Raw genomic sequence first — 14,750 nt, forward strand, 5'->3', positions numbered from 1 at the left:
TACATACTGATAAATTATTTTATGAAAGGGTTTGCTTATTTAGCCTCCCATTTCAATGTATGAGAACATCTATCTCATGTAAGTTTTGATAGCATTAGAGGTTTTAACAGTTACTTTATTCAAACATAATTTTCCCTTTGGAATAGGGGTGTGTATGTGTGTGTGTCTGTGTGTGCTTGTGTATGAATGCATGTAGATGTTTTGATATGAATAATTCTTGGCTTACTCTTATTTTTAAAAATGCAATTTAAGCACAATAAATACAAGAGTACTTCAAAAGTTTGTGCAAAAATAGAATTAAAAGATAATACAAACCTTTCCATGAGCTTTTTGAAGATCCCTTGTGTAATAAAATGTTTGAATAACAAAAACGTTTTATCATCTTACTTCTATTCCAAATTGTTGATTTTGACTTGCATTGTCTTTTACTTGTTCCATTATTTAAATACACCTGGGTGACACTGTTACAGGATACAAATTTTAATGTTTTAGAAAAATATTAGCAACCACTAAATTGAAATATCTTCTTATAAAGGCTACAATACACATAAGCAATAGCATGATTCATATGATACCGAAAAATGATGAACCTCTGTTTATCACTGCCATATAGCACCAGGCTTAAATGCAGTTTATAATCTTTGAATTGTGCTATTGTAACCAGAAAAAAAACAGGACTTTTAAATTATAGCAAATTTAGATAAAATGTGAGACTTCATTAATGTCTTTTTACATTATTTTAAATTAGTATTCAAATTTATGTGAAATGAAACAATGCTGTTGTGTAAATTTTGTTTCTCTCTCAATATTTTATTCCCTAATTTCTGCTTTATGCCTTGTTTAAATGGCTAGAACTTGTAGGTCAGTATCTAGTAATGGGAGTGATAGACGTTGTCGTGGTCTGCTCAGGCTCCTATAACAGAATTCCACAGACCGAGTGGTTGATAAGCAGCAAAACTGTTCTGGAGGCTGGAAGTTCAAGAAAAGGTACCCACAGGTTCAGTGTTTGGTGAGGACCTGCTTCCTGGTTCACGGATGATTGTCTTCTCACTGTGTCCTCACATGATGGAGGTGACAAGTGATCTCTCTGGGATCCCTTTTATAAAGGCATAAGTCCCATTCATGAGGGCTCCACCCTCGTGACCTAATTACCTCCCAAAGGCCTCACTTGCAAATACCATCACCTTGCGGGTTAGGTTTCAATATATGAATTTTGAGGGGATACAAACATTCAGTGTATAGCAGAAGACATCCTAATTAAGTTTCCAATTTTACTGAGAATGCCTCTAGTTTTTAGATATTGGGAATGGATATTGCTTTGTTTGACAGACATATAATTCATATAACTTGGTCGGTTGACCTGATATATTTATTAGTAGATTTTTCTAATATTAAAGTGTCTGCATTCCTGGATAAAGCCTACTTGGTTTTGCAAAGTTATTTGGTTAGTATCCTGTTGATTTTTCTTTTTTGCTAATGTCTTTCTATGAATAAATTTATTTAATATAAATAAATTAAAATGCATCTTTAAATGTTTAGTTTCCTTTTTTATTTGTTAGTTTTTGATATTAGGGTTGTATTAGCTTTCTCGAGTGAATCCATCAATTCCCCAGATTTTTCTATGCTCTGCATTAGCTTCTGTACATTTAAAATAATCATTTCCTTGGTAAAGTGCCATGAATATCAACTACATTGTATAATGAGAAATAAAAAATGAAATAAAATAAAATAATCATTTCCTTGAAAGTTTGCAACCATTAAAAGAACCATTAGTAAATTGTTTTCTTACTTTAAATCTTAGATTTTGGCTCAGTGGTTTATTCACATTTTTGTCTCTTCAATATGCTGTGGTTATTGATGATTTGTTCTCAATCTTCCTAGCCTAGCCATGTCCTCACTGAGGGACTGAGCAAACTTCTCCGCCCCACAAACTTTGGGCTAGTCCACTAAGCTTGCTTTGGCAAATAGAATGGGAGGGCATTACATTTGCTGGGTCTATACAGAGGCTTTGCATGTACTTAGGCCTTTTGGATTGGGCCTGTGCCCATCTGTTTTCTCTGTGAGAAGAAAAGATTCCAGAAGATTATTGCTGCTTCAACCTGGACTCCGGGAAGAGGGATGCACAAAGAAGCCAGGCACAACCTTCACACCCTGAGTCAACCCCAGCTGTATCTTGCCAAGGTCAGCTGACCCCACAGACCTATCAGTAAGAAATAAATGCATGATTTTGTAAGCCAGTGAAATTTTTCAATTGTTTCTTATGCAGCACTAATTGATACATATATCAATATATTGGCAGTTGATAATTTCACCGAATATCAGTTTATTTTCCTCCTCTCCCTCACTCCCTTCTTCCCTATTATTTTACCCTTCCTTCTTCCCTTCCTTCCTTCCTTCTCAGAAGCATTTAAAGCTATGAATTTAACTCTGAGTACTTAAGAGCATATTACGGTTGTTTTGACATGTGATATTCTTACTTCTTTATGTTCTAAATAGTATGTTAAGGTTTTTTACTTTCTTTTTTCCCAATGTTTACTAGTTACTTTTTTCCCCAAGAGCTTAGTTTTCCTTCCTTCCTTCCTTCCTCCCCCCACCCTCTGGTGGAAGCTTTATTATTAATTTAAAGTTTTAGTGTGTTGTGATCATATAATAGGATCTATATAGATTTTGCTTGTTAAAATTCATTGAGGTTTCTTGAACTTGAATATGATTAATTTTTGTAAATATTCCATGGGCTCTTGGAAAGGCTTATGTATTAATTTTCTTGTTCAAGTCTCTGACACACTATTTTTCCACTGTCATGAAATCATAATGATGTATTGAAGTCTCTCAGTTCAATTGTGTTTCTAGTTCATCTATACTTATATCATGCCTTGCTTTTGTATTTCCATAATGTGTTAAGTACCACAAGTTTGTATTATTATATTGTAACTTTTATCAACATAAAATAACCCTCTCATGCAGTGAGAAGTTTTCTGACTTAAATTATTCTTTGTTAGTAAAATTGTCAAGTCTGCATTCATTTTTCCCATAGATCTCTCTATGCATCTTTTTATTTTGAACATCTTGTTTCATTTGTTTCAGGTATGGTGCTTAGAGGGCTTTCTGTTTCTTTGTTTTTTAATTTTTTTTTATTTTTAAAAATTTACCCTTCAGGGCCGGCCCCGTGGCTCACTCGGGAGAGTGCAGTGCTGGTAGCACTGAGGCCGCGGGTTCGGATCCTATATAGGGATGGCCGGTGCGCTCACTGGTTGAGCGTGGTGTGGACCACACCCTGCTGAGCGTTGCGATCCCCTTACTGGTAAAAAAAAAAAAAAAAAAAAAAAAAATTTGCGATCTCCTTACTGGTAAAAAAAAAAAAAAAAAATTACCCTTCAAATAATGCAACAATTTACTGTAATTCATTTCTACTCAGTAATGTTTTCGTCATTTATATTTTGTGATTTCTGCTTATTCTGTCTGTTCTTTCTTTCTTGTTTTTGTTTTGATATGGAGGATACAGTTTACTTGCCTTTAGCTCCTCAAATAATTTGCAAAGTTTAAATTGTGCTAATTTATAATTTTGTTTAACATAGTTTTATTTAATTTAATTTACTTATTTTATTTATTTTAAAAGATGACTGGTAAGGGGATCTTAACCCTTGATTTTGTGTCAGCACCACGCTCTCCCAAGTGAGCTAACTGGCCATCCCTGTATAGGGATCTGAACCCACGGCCATGGTGTTATCAGCACCACACTCTCCCAAGTGAGCCACGGGCCAGCCCCAACATAGTTTTATAATATAGTTTCCTAATATACTTTTTCCAAGGCACTGATAGAAGTTTTAATACCTTATATGGAAAGCAAAACATTTAGCACCTTTGTTTTGCCTGTTGCACTTACCAAATTTCATTAATTTAATACAAGATTATAAGTCTTTAGAATATAATATTGCCTATTTTACAAAGGCTTTTTGCATATACTTTCATAAAGTTAGCAGATTTAGCTACTTTATTTAGTCTTATAATTAATAAATCAGTTTTGATATTTACCACTTGTTCTTTAGTCCAGTATTTCTCCATTATTATGTCCTAATGTAGATGTAGATGGCAGAATAAGGTTTCTAGCCACAGCACATTTTCTGGTGATCCTGTGTATCGAGGCTGTTGTTTTGCAGCCTCACCTGTATTCTCACAGCAATATTTTTCCTGGGGGAGAGGGTCTGGGAAGGCCCGATGGCCGACTTTCACCTACCCCCATCCTCTACCAGGTTCCTGGCTCTGCCACAGGAAAAAATTCAAGAGCCGTCAGAATAGAAAGCAAAAACAGGTTTAATGTCAAGAATAGAAAAATACACACTTCACAGGGAAAGCACTAGCTGACTCCAGTGAGTGGCAGCCCTGCCTTCTTCCTGGATTCTACCTGTACAGTGGACTATTCTAAACATACTCATGCCATCTAATGAATATTCAGCCAAGGGGGCTGTTCCCAGTACTTAGGTTATGTAACATAGCCTTGCAGATGCTCAGTTGGCTCCTTTGGAGCATGCTCATTGGTCAAATTCCAACATATACACCAAAGATTACTTAGAATATATTCAGTGCTCTCTAGAGCCTACAGAGGAAATTCATTCAAGGATAAACTCCTTTCTACTGAGCATGCTCAGCCCCTGGAATTGCATGTCTGCCTCCTGTGGTGTCAATCTCCATGTGTTGGTACAGCAAGTAATAGTAGCTGAGAACTCAGAGGAGGAGCTTGAGTCCTAGAGGAGTGGTTTGAGACCTGGCGGAGTGGCCTGAAAGCCGACCCCAGGGAAAGTGAGCACCTCCTATCTCAATACCAGCTGGTGCGGCACCAGCAGCCACCACCCCCTACCTGATCTGGGCTTTCTGTGGTCCAGTGTGGAGAGGGAGAGGGATGGAGCTATCCTGACCATGTTCCTGCTATTTTTCTGTTTTATTTTTGAAAACACCAATTTTGTTAGTTAGGTGGTCTGGGGTCAGTTCTTGGGGTCCCTTGTAGGTCTCTTGTAGGTCATGATTTTTAAACCGGAGCATGTGGCTCCCTACGCATTCTAGAAGGCTTTTCAGGCACATGTGGAAGTATTCTAAGCAGGAGGGTTCCCTTTCTCACCATTCCCATTTTACCCACAGCAGTCTATGATATGCAGGAGCTCGTACTTGGAACTTGGCTTAAAATGTTTGAGACCTGCTGCTTCAGGAAATACACTGGGGCTTCTTGGGCTGAACAAGAGGGGGCATTTCTTTTCCTTTTGTGTAGCTGTCAGGATTGCAAACCTCATGCAATGTACACAAAGGGGTCCCATGGGAGTGTGTTTCTGATTTCACTCTGGTCACACTGCCTGTGACAGTGGACGTGTCTCCATTAGCGGAGGCTCTCTTCTGCTGCGGGGGAGCTAACGTGTGGTTCTTGGAGGCAAGAGGAGGTTGGAGGGAAGGGACATCCTGAGATGAGAATGCTACAAGCCACCCGCTTCTCAGATGGGTGCACGTTGCTTATCTGTGTCTGATGCGTCTCATGGCAGGTGTAGCTGAGTAAGGTCTCTTCTTACTTTCTGGTGTTTGACACAGAAGACGACATGTTGGGCGGACACTCACATCACTCCTTAATGTGCCCTTTGACACTCTCTTTTTGAAAACTGCTCGGATGGTAAGTAACAGTAATGGCAGGGCGGGGATGGTGTTCTCACATGGACAGGCTCGGTGAGTTGGGTTCCACAGCTGGCGTCTCAGATGTATTCTTGACGGGCTTCAGGACTCCTGCTGGGGAGCACGTTCTGGCTCCAAAACACGGTTCTTTTCACTAAATGCTTCCTTGGTTCTATGGTAGAAGCAGACTACTTTTTTTTTCTTTCATTTGTAAGTTTTCATGGCTATTTAAAGGAAGTTAAGAAATCTTGTTTCAGTGCATTGCTCAGATATCCTTCATGTGGAATTTTAAAAATCCAGAGTAAATTTAATGTGATTCAAAAGTGTTTTTAAGTGGTCCATGACATCTCCTGGGGATGAAGACACTTTTGGATTGTGTCAACCTCAGACTGAGAGGTCAGCTGTTCTCTATGAGGTGACCTGCAAGGTCATATACACAGCCAAATGTCTGACCCAGGTCAGATCTGTGCTAAGTTTTGGAGGGACACAGGCATTCCTGATGCCAATAGGGCACCTCTGCAGGGGGTGATAGGTGCCTGTCAGTGAAGCCTGTTTGGGATTCCCAAGACACCGCATCTCTTCCTTCCTGGCAGTGTGATCACGGAGGCCTTGTTGTCCCTCATCTGTGGTGGCAGAGGGAGTGTCAATAGGGTTGTGGGTGACCCTGAGGATTGCATGAGAGCTGGGGAGGAGGGAGGGATCATTGGGGTGGCAGGGCTGCTGTGATGTGCCTGGTAGTCCCTCTGAGACAGGATAGGGTTAGGCCTGCGGACCAAACTGACTCCATGTTCCCTGCAGAACACATTTTGGTACAAGCTCTACTTTCCACTCCTCAGTCATGAGACCCCAGGACATACCTCCTGGCCCTGATAAAGTGACTGAAAGAGACCAGTTCGGCATAATCACCCTGATAAAATAAACTGGGATAAGAGGGGACAGATACTTACTGAGACGTAAAACCCCTTCTCAAGGCTTGTTAAAATATAACTGTTAGCTTTGTTTAGAAGTTATCATTATGTACCCATCCTCTCTTTTCCCATAATTGTAAAGATTAAGTTACAGATTAACCTTAAGGCCCCTTTAGTAGTACACGCAAGATGTTTCTGGAACTCCCTCGTGACCACTGCCAAAGTACCAGAAATTATCAGAGCAGGACGCTGATGTCAATTGAGGAACTGCTTGCCTTTTAAGACCCCTTCCCCAGCTTCCCCTCAGGAGACAGCGTCTCTGTGGCTGGCTCCCTGATGCATAAGTCTATCTCCTTTTAATAAAGTGCTACTTGCCTTAAGTTCTGCTGGGCACTTTGTTCATTTATGTGACACTGAGACTCAAGAGCCTAATACACACCTCCTGGGCATGCCCACCACGAAATGACAACACTTACTGGGTGTTGTTTGTTCCTGCCACCAGCCCTGGAGGTGCATGCCATACTGTCCTCATCTTTGAGATAAAGACGCTGAGGGTGCATGAGGTTGCCGACATGGCCAGAGCTCACGGCTAGCTGGCAGAGAGGCTGATGTGCAGACAGGGCATCCACTCAGAACCTGAGCTGTGGGGGCATCGCTGTGGTCACCAAGAAAAACAGGGCTGAGTTAATCAGCTGTTTCCTTTACTGAAAATCAGGGAAACCAAGAGAACATGCACTTTTCTTTGAGCAAAATGAGGGAAAACACTTTCAATTGATGCATGGAAAGAGTCGAAATTTTGTTTTAAGATCAACGGAGACGATGGGGGATTGGGGCTTTCTGTATAGCCAAAATAACCTTATTTATTTATCAAAATGTGTCTCTTCCATTCGTTTCTAGGTGTAGCAGTGTTATTATTACTTTAATTTCTTTCACATTTGTCCTTTTAAAAAGATCTCACTTTTATTCAGAGTAAAATGAGATGTGCATTTTATTTTGAAAAGCCAGTCACCAGAGGTGGAAAGCAAACTCTTGGGAGGGAGGGAAACCTCAGCCCCTGGGTACTTGTATCCGGCACAGAAGGAGGCCGGCTCTCCTGGAGAAGGGGCGATGGGAGTGCTAAGTCTCCACATCACGTCCTCGCAGTGGTTTTCCTATGTTATCACACCTTAGGTGAGAGTCCCCCACTGTCTTTGGTTAGGATTAGAAGGCCGTCTTATTTAAGAAGAAGTTGCCTCTTGCCTCTTCTGCCCATTGAAGTAAAGTCTAGTTTCTCTTTGTGCATGATGGACTTTTCAATTGGAGCCCTTGTGGAAAAGCATTGGACTTCCACTGGAGAATATTCATGATGTCAACTTTGTGAAGCTATTGAGATATACAAAAACATTTTGTCAACGCCTGCTTTAAATAAGGTCAAATGGAATTTCACTTAAATTAATTAAAGCTACAGGATCAAGGCTGGCTGTGATAGAATTATTATTTTCTCACTTTTACAGTTCTCTGTAGGTGTGGAGAGACTCCAATTAGAACTTCAGTAAGTGATGGGATTTGTGTCTGTTAATTTTAAAATTAGCAGACACAAATCCCTCTACTGCTTAGAACTGGACAAAACATCTGTTAAATTGTAATTAGCCCAATTTCCCAAATTTCATTTGGACTGGTGCTAAAAGGACACATTTGTCAAATAATGATCAAGACAGATGCTCCAATTACATGATCATATTTGCAAAAACAGTTTACTTAAAGTCAGAATGTCATTAGATAAAATGAAAGCTAAGTGACACATAGCCTCATTTTTCACCTCAGTAAGCAGTGGAGGATTGCTATAACGTTACATACACCATCAGGCATGTTATGTTTTCTGGTCTGTATGCAATGTTTTAATTAGGAATTAAAACATTTTTGATCAAACCCTCCCCAAGATATAACTACAGATCTCACTGGTAACTCGAGATAAATGCACAGAAACACCTGCAAGTCTGGTAATATTTAGTCGGGTCAATGCCCAAGTCCCATGAAATGGGCATAAAGAGAGTCTGGCAGTCCTTGTCCCTGATGCATGATGCAGACTACATTTAACTCTCTGTGCTGTGGCCAGCATGCCCACAACCATCGGAGCTGTCCTCCCCAGGGACAGCTGCCGGAGGACTCAGGAAGGAACTGTTCTAGATTGCTGGACTGACTTCATGCCATTTGTTTCTTGATTCTGCCATCAGTGGGAGTGGGATGTGGCCATGAAAGGCTGAGTGTAGGGCTCAGGCTCCCAGCCTGGCTCCAGCACTTAGAGAGGCCCAGAGGCCACTCCCCCAGGTCCTGGGAGCCTTGGTCTCCTGTCTGTGCAGTGGCACTTAAAAACTCCTGCCTGTAAACTTTCTGGGAGATCAGGATTTTTCTGAGCATTAGCCATCTGGTCTCCATTACTCAGCCTTGAATTAAAGCTTAGTTTCCCTCACTGCAACTCCGTGTCAACGTTTTGGCTTTAGCTACTTGTTGGGTGAATGGAGCCAGGCTTGGTTTGATTTCACTCCCGGGGTTGTCGGGAGGCTGGACCAGCCCCCTGAGGCTTGGGGCCTCAAACCTGCTGAGCGTCTCATGAGGATTAGCAGTTGCTTTAATTGTCCCCAGAGTGTCCAGCAGCTTGTGGAGGACTTCCAAGGTGCTGCTTCAGCTTCTGCATGGTGTCCAAAGTTGGGACTGTATTTGAGAAGCTGTGAGAGTGGAGGCTGCCAGGGCAGGCATTTTGCGATGCTCTCTCTCTTCACTGACTCTCTGGAACTTTCCTTGATCCTTGGCAGGTGTGGACCTGGGGAGACGTGGGTGCTGGTGGATCACGGGCTGGTTCAGACATAGAAGATTTCAGGCTGTTTATTTTCACAAACGCAGCTGCCCTGGGCTGCCACCCTCCTGTTCGCTGGGGCCTGCCTGACTAGTGCACGTGGAAGGAGGCATCCGAGGTGGCAGGACACTCCACGTGAGGCAATCGCACGCCTTGAACACAGGTGGAGGGCAGGAGGGATGGGCAGCCCTGGGTATGTGAGTCTGAAAAAATTCCGTTGTGGTGGTGGCGAGTTCCTGTGGTCCTCGCTATGCACATGGTAATGCTGCACGAAACGTTTATGTCATTTGATTGGTGTATTGTGGTTAATATAGCTACAAGTTAAATTGAAGGGAAGTCACTATTCTTGGGCCTAAATAAATGAATTTTTAAAATCGTGCTGTTTTATGATTACAAAAATACTAAGTGCTTCTTGTGGGAAATAGCATAAAATTAATTAGAAAAATAGCTTAGAAGTAATAAATATTCGTAAACAACCTGCTTCTACCTTGTGCTTGTGCCCCTGTAATATCTTTATTCTTTAGTTTTAGAATAAATGCAACCCACATTATGCTGACATGCTTCCTGTGGAGGCTGCTCAGATCCATTGTGTCCAAGGCAGAAAGGACCCTGAAGGAGGGTCTCTTGCAGTCACCCCAGGCCACAGTGCTCATGGTGCGGGTGGGACTGGTGGCCGGGCCTCCTAAGCCCACTCCAGCCTCTCTCCTCTGTCCCAGCAGGCAAGGTTCAGCTGAAAGTGGCAGCCTCCTATCCCAGGCACCTCTCTCTGTCTTTAAACCAAGATGTGACTCTGGTTCCAGAAGAAGTGGCCTGGTGTCGCTCTCTGTCCCCTATGTAAACATCCATAGCAACCATGAATGCTGTTCATATGGCACTTTGTATCTTCCAAGGCTTTCTTCTGTCATAGTGGAGACAGTGCTCTCTCAGAAGGACAGAATTCTGGGGTGAAGGGGCACAGGTAAGGTAATTGTGATTGAGGAAGAACAGGAAGGCTTCCTGGAAGAAGTGCCACTGAGGTGGGTCTCAAGTGAGCCCGAGTCCTTCTGTAGACTTCACCCTTCTCTACAGAGGTCATGGCTTTTCCTTCCTTCAGATATCAGAATTAGACTGGCTCGTTCGATTTTTCATAAACTTATTTATTCTAAAACAATTTCAAGGCATATATTTTAATTAAAGGCATTTGACAACTTTTCAGAAAATGAGAATGAAAGCAAACTTTTAATCTTGAACTGCTCACTTGGTTAAGCTGACCGATTCTGGTTTCACGCACTATTTCCACTAAAAAGTGCCTAAATTATGATTCAGCTTTACTTGGCGGGCTTTAGAGCTTCAGTGTTAATGGGAATGAAGTCTCAGGCTGCATTTGGAGGTAATTAGGTGGACAGAAATCACCCAGGCTATTTTGGTGTTGGCCAAATATTTTGAATATGTGTCAAACAGTGATAATCAACTTTATCTTAATTGCTTCTGCATTAAAAGGTGATTAATATTATAAACATAAAATTTTTCTCCATGAAAGATTGTGCTGATGAGAATTTCAGAAATTCTGAGTCTGGCAGGAAGGAGCCCAGAATAACTGCATTGTTGGAGGTTTTTCCAGGTTCTCGTTGCCAGCAGTCCTCTGCAAAGTTTTGTGCTTTATTTTGTCCCCAATCTCAGATGATCCTCTGACGTCAGAGCCCAGGTTCTATGCAGCACCCTCGTCAGGGTCCTTTCCCTTTCATCTCCCCTGCCCCAGCCAAAATCGGTGTCATGCCACTGTCCCCCCGCCATGCTTGGCCCACCCCCACAAAACCACTGTGACCCACCTGCCCCAAATTCCCAACCAAGTTATTCCATTAATGGCTCCTACAAAAGTTAGATTCTATTTCTCTATTCGGGGGATCACCTGGTCCTTCATTTGTGGCAATGCCAGGACAGTGTCTTCATTTCACTGTCACCAGAGTGGCTGGGGATGACCAAGTCCACTGTGTGGAATGAGAACTAGACGTGACAGAGAAAGATGGACGTGAACATCAGTATGCCCCACCATACAGGACTACAAGTCACAGAAGTGGTTCTGGACCTTGTTTCCCCGCCTGCTGATGGAGACGGGGTGGACTGTCCAGCCTGCCATGGGCCTGGCTCTTGTCCATCAGATGTCCTCGGCTTCGTGGCCCTGGATTTGCTGCAGAATCCCACCCTCCCTGTGCCCTGTGCAGTTCCAAGAGGGAGGAAAGTGTCACTAGGGGATTTCTCACCAAGCACTGACAATTCCTCAGTTTCTTTGCCTGTACATAGTAGTTGTTTGGGTTTTGGACTTAAAGACAAAGAATTAGTCAACGATCATCTGTAAATCTGGCCCCATCGGGCTACAGGTCTGTCTGTGGAAAGTATAACTTGTCTCTTCCCATTTGCTATGGTCTGAATGTTTGTGTGCCCCCCAAATCCATGTACTGAAATTCTAACCTCCAAGGGGATGGTGGTAGGAGGTGATTAGATCGTAATGGAGGAGCCCTCATGAATGGGATTAGTGCCTTTATAAAAGGGACCCCGGAGAGATCTCCTGCCCCTTTGACCACGTGAGGACACAGCAGCCTTCTAGGAACCAGAAAGTGGCCCTTGCAGGACACCACATCTCCTGCACCTTGGTCTTGGACTTCTCAGCCTACAGAACTGTGAAAAATAAATTTCTGTTGTTTTTAAGCTACCCAGCTTATGGTGTTTTGTTACAGCAGCCCGAGAAGACTAAGACGCCCATTTTTCACAGAAATGGTATTTAACAATGGAGAAAGGATGGTCTCTTCAATAAACGGTGTTGGGAAAACTGGATTTCCACATGCAAAAGAATGAAACTGGACCCTTATCTACAACACACATAAAAATCAGCTCAGAATGGATTAAAGGCTCACACGTAAAACCTAAAAGTATAAAACTCCTAGAAGAAAACATAGGGGAAAAACTCCTTGATATTGGCTTTGGCAATATTTTGGCTGTCACACCAAAAGCTCAAGCAACAAAAGCAAAAACAAACAAGTGGGACTAGATCAAACTAAAAAGCTTCTGCATAGCAAGGGAGTCAATCCACAAAATGAAAAAGCAGCCTACAGACCAGGAGAAATTATCTGCAAATCATACATCTGATGAGGGGCATCTAAAATATGTAATGAACTCACCCAACTGCATAGCCAAAAACAAAAACAAAACAAACAGCCCACTTAAAAAATGGGCAAGGGACTTGAGTAGATATTTTCCCAAAGAAGACTCATAGCAAAAGGTCCATGAAAAGGTGGTCAGCACCACTCATCGTCAGGGAAATGCAAGTTAAAACCACAGTGAGATGCCATCTCACACCTCCTAGGATGGGCTTTATAGAAAAGACAGGAGGTAACAAGTTTCGGTGAAAGTGTGGAGAAAGGGGACTGTTACACACTGCTGGTGACAATGTAAATTAGTACAGCCATTATGAAAAACAGCATGAAGTTTCCTCAGAAAATGAAAAATAGAATTACCACCCTCATATTGTTCAACAATTCCACTTCTGGGGATTTTTCCAAAGGAAATGAAATCTGTATGTCCAAGACACACCTCACCCCCAGGTTCACTGCAGCACTATTCAAAGTATCCGAGAGACAGAACCAACCTAAGTGTCCATCAGCAGATGAACGGATAAAGAAAATGTGGTGTATATACACAATGGAATATTATTCAGCCTTTAAAGATAAAAAAAAAACAAAAATAAAAAAACTTCTTTCATTTGTGACAGCACGGATGATCCTGGAGGACATTACGCTAAGTGAAACAAGACAGACTAAAAGTAAAATACTGCATGATCTCACTTATGTGTGAAATCTGAAAAAAGCTGAATATATTGAAATACAGGGTAGAATGGTGGTTTCCAGGGGCCGGGGGTGGTGGAGGAGTGGAGAGCAGTAGGTCCAAGGTCCAAGGGTACAAACCTGCAGTTATGTAGGATGAATGTCTAGAGTTCTACTGTTCAGCATGAGAACTATGGTTAGTAATATTGTATAATATACTGAAAATTCTCTGAGAGGAGATTTTAGGTGCCCTTGCTAAAAAAAGAAAGAGGTACCTATGGACATAATGGATATGTTAATTACTTGACTGTACTAATCATTTCACTATGTACGTGTATATCAAAACATCATGGGGTACACCTTAGAAATAAGGTTCTACAGCTGTCTGGGCCTCCACAGCCCAGTCGAGATGGTGCATGCAGGTCCCCATCCCAGGGTGAGCACGTGGGGGCAGCTGCGGGCAGGGGTGCTGGTGGTGTTCATCCTCCAGGTGACCTGGAGCCCTGAGGCTGCCCCATGGGCGGGGACGGGAGAGAGGAAGTGTGGTTTACAGTCGGCGTGTCAAGGCACACAGAGGAACTTGAACTGTGTGAAGACACTGTTTCCTGGACCCTGTTGTCATCGCAGGGCCACGCCTCTGAAACAGCCCTCATGAGCTGCGTCCTTTATGAGAGCTCAGGGTTTATATTCCTGGGCATGGCCAGCTCTGGGAGGACAGAGACTGAAGACTGAGCCGTGGGTGCCTCCAGGGCGCAGCCACAGGCAGGTGATGTGTCACTTCAGCTTTCACCTTGCTGTATTTTCACATGTACTTGAGTGAGGACAAGAAAACCTGAGGCTCCTTTCAGTGAAAAAACAAACAAGCAGAATCCTTCCGTCTTGTGTGGCAGCCTGGCTGGCGCGCCCACGAGTGGCTCGTGCCTGTGGCTCCCTGGGGGCCCTGGCTCCAAAGCCCGGTGCCCGTATTGATTAGAAAGGCTCGATGGGATGGGTCAGTAGCTTCCCTCCACCACCAAGTCATGGGCGGCCATAGAGCAGAGTCTGCTGCCAATTAATTCATAATATGAAATATTTGGAATGCAAATCCAATTTCTTAACTGTCAGCTTTTATTTGCCTATATGGCAAGACGTTATTTGTTTCTATTATAAAACCAAATCCCTAAAACTCTAAGTTCTCACTATTTTGAAATTTCAATTATCTGCGGTGATTGTATCTCTATTTACAGTGGCATTTGCATGCAGCAGGAGCCAGTGGTAAACAAAAGGCCTTCTGGAGCGAGGAGAATTATTTGAACTCCAGCGAGAGCGCGATACCATTCTTTGCTTGAGAAAAATCACTTTCTGTGAGCAAGCCAGAGAAGGGGCAGCTGGAATGCAAAGGCACTTGGAGGAGCTTGATTTTGGTAAGAGCCCAGTGTGGTCATGACCTTGTGCTAGTTCCTGCTGTTCTGGAAGTCCCCAGAGGTCCCGGCTGGACTCCCCCAGGGGTGGCCCACCTGGGTGAGCCGTAAAGCCTGGTACTTGCGACTCAGAGCCTGGGCCAATCCATGTTGCGCTGCATCT

Source organism: Cynocephalus volans, chromosome 7 (assembly GCF_027409185.1).
Source record: "Cynocephalus volans isolate mCynVol1 chromosome 7, mCynVol1.pri, whole genome shotgun sequence".
NCBI lineage: Eukaryota > Metazoa > Chordata > Mammalia > Dermoptera > Cynocephalidae > Cynocephalus > Cynocephalus volans.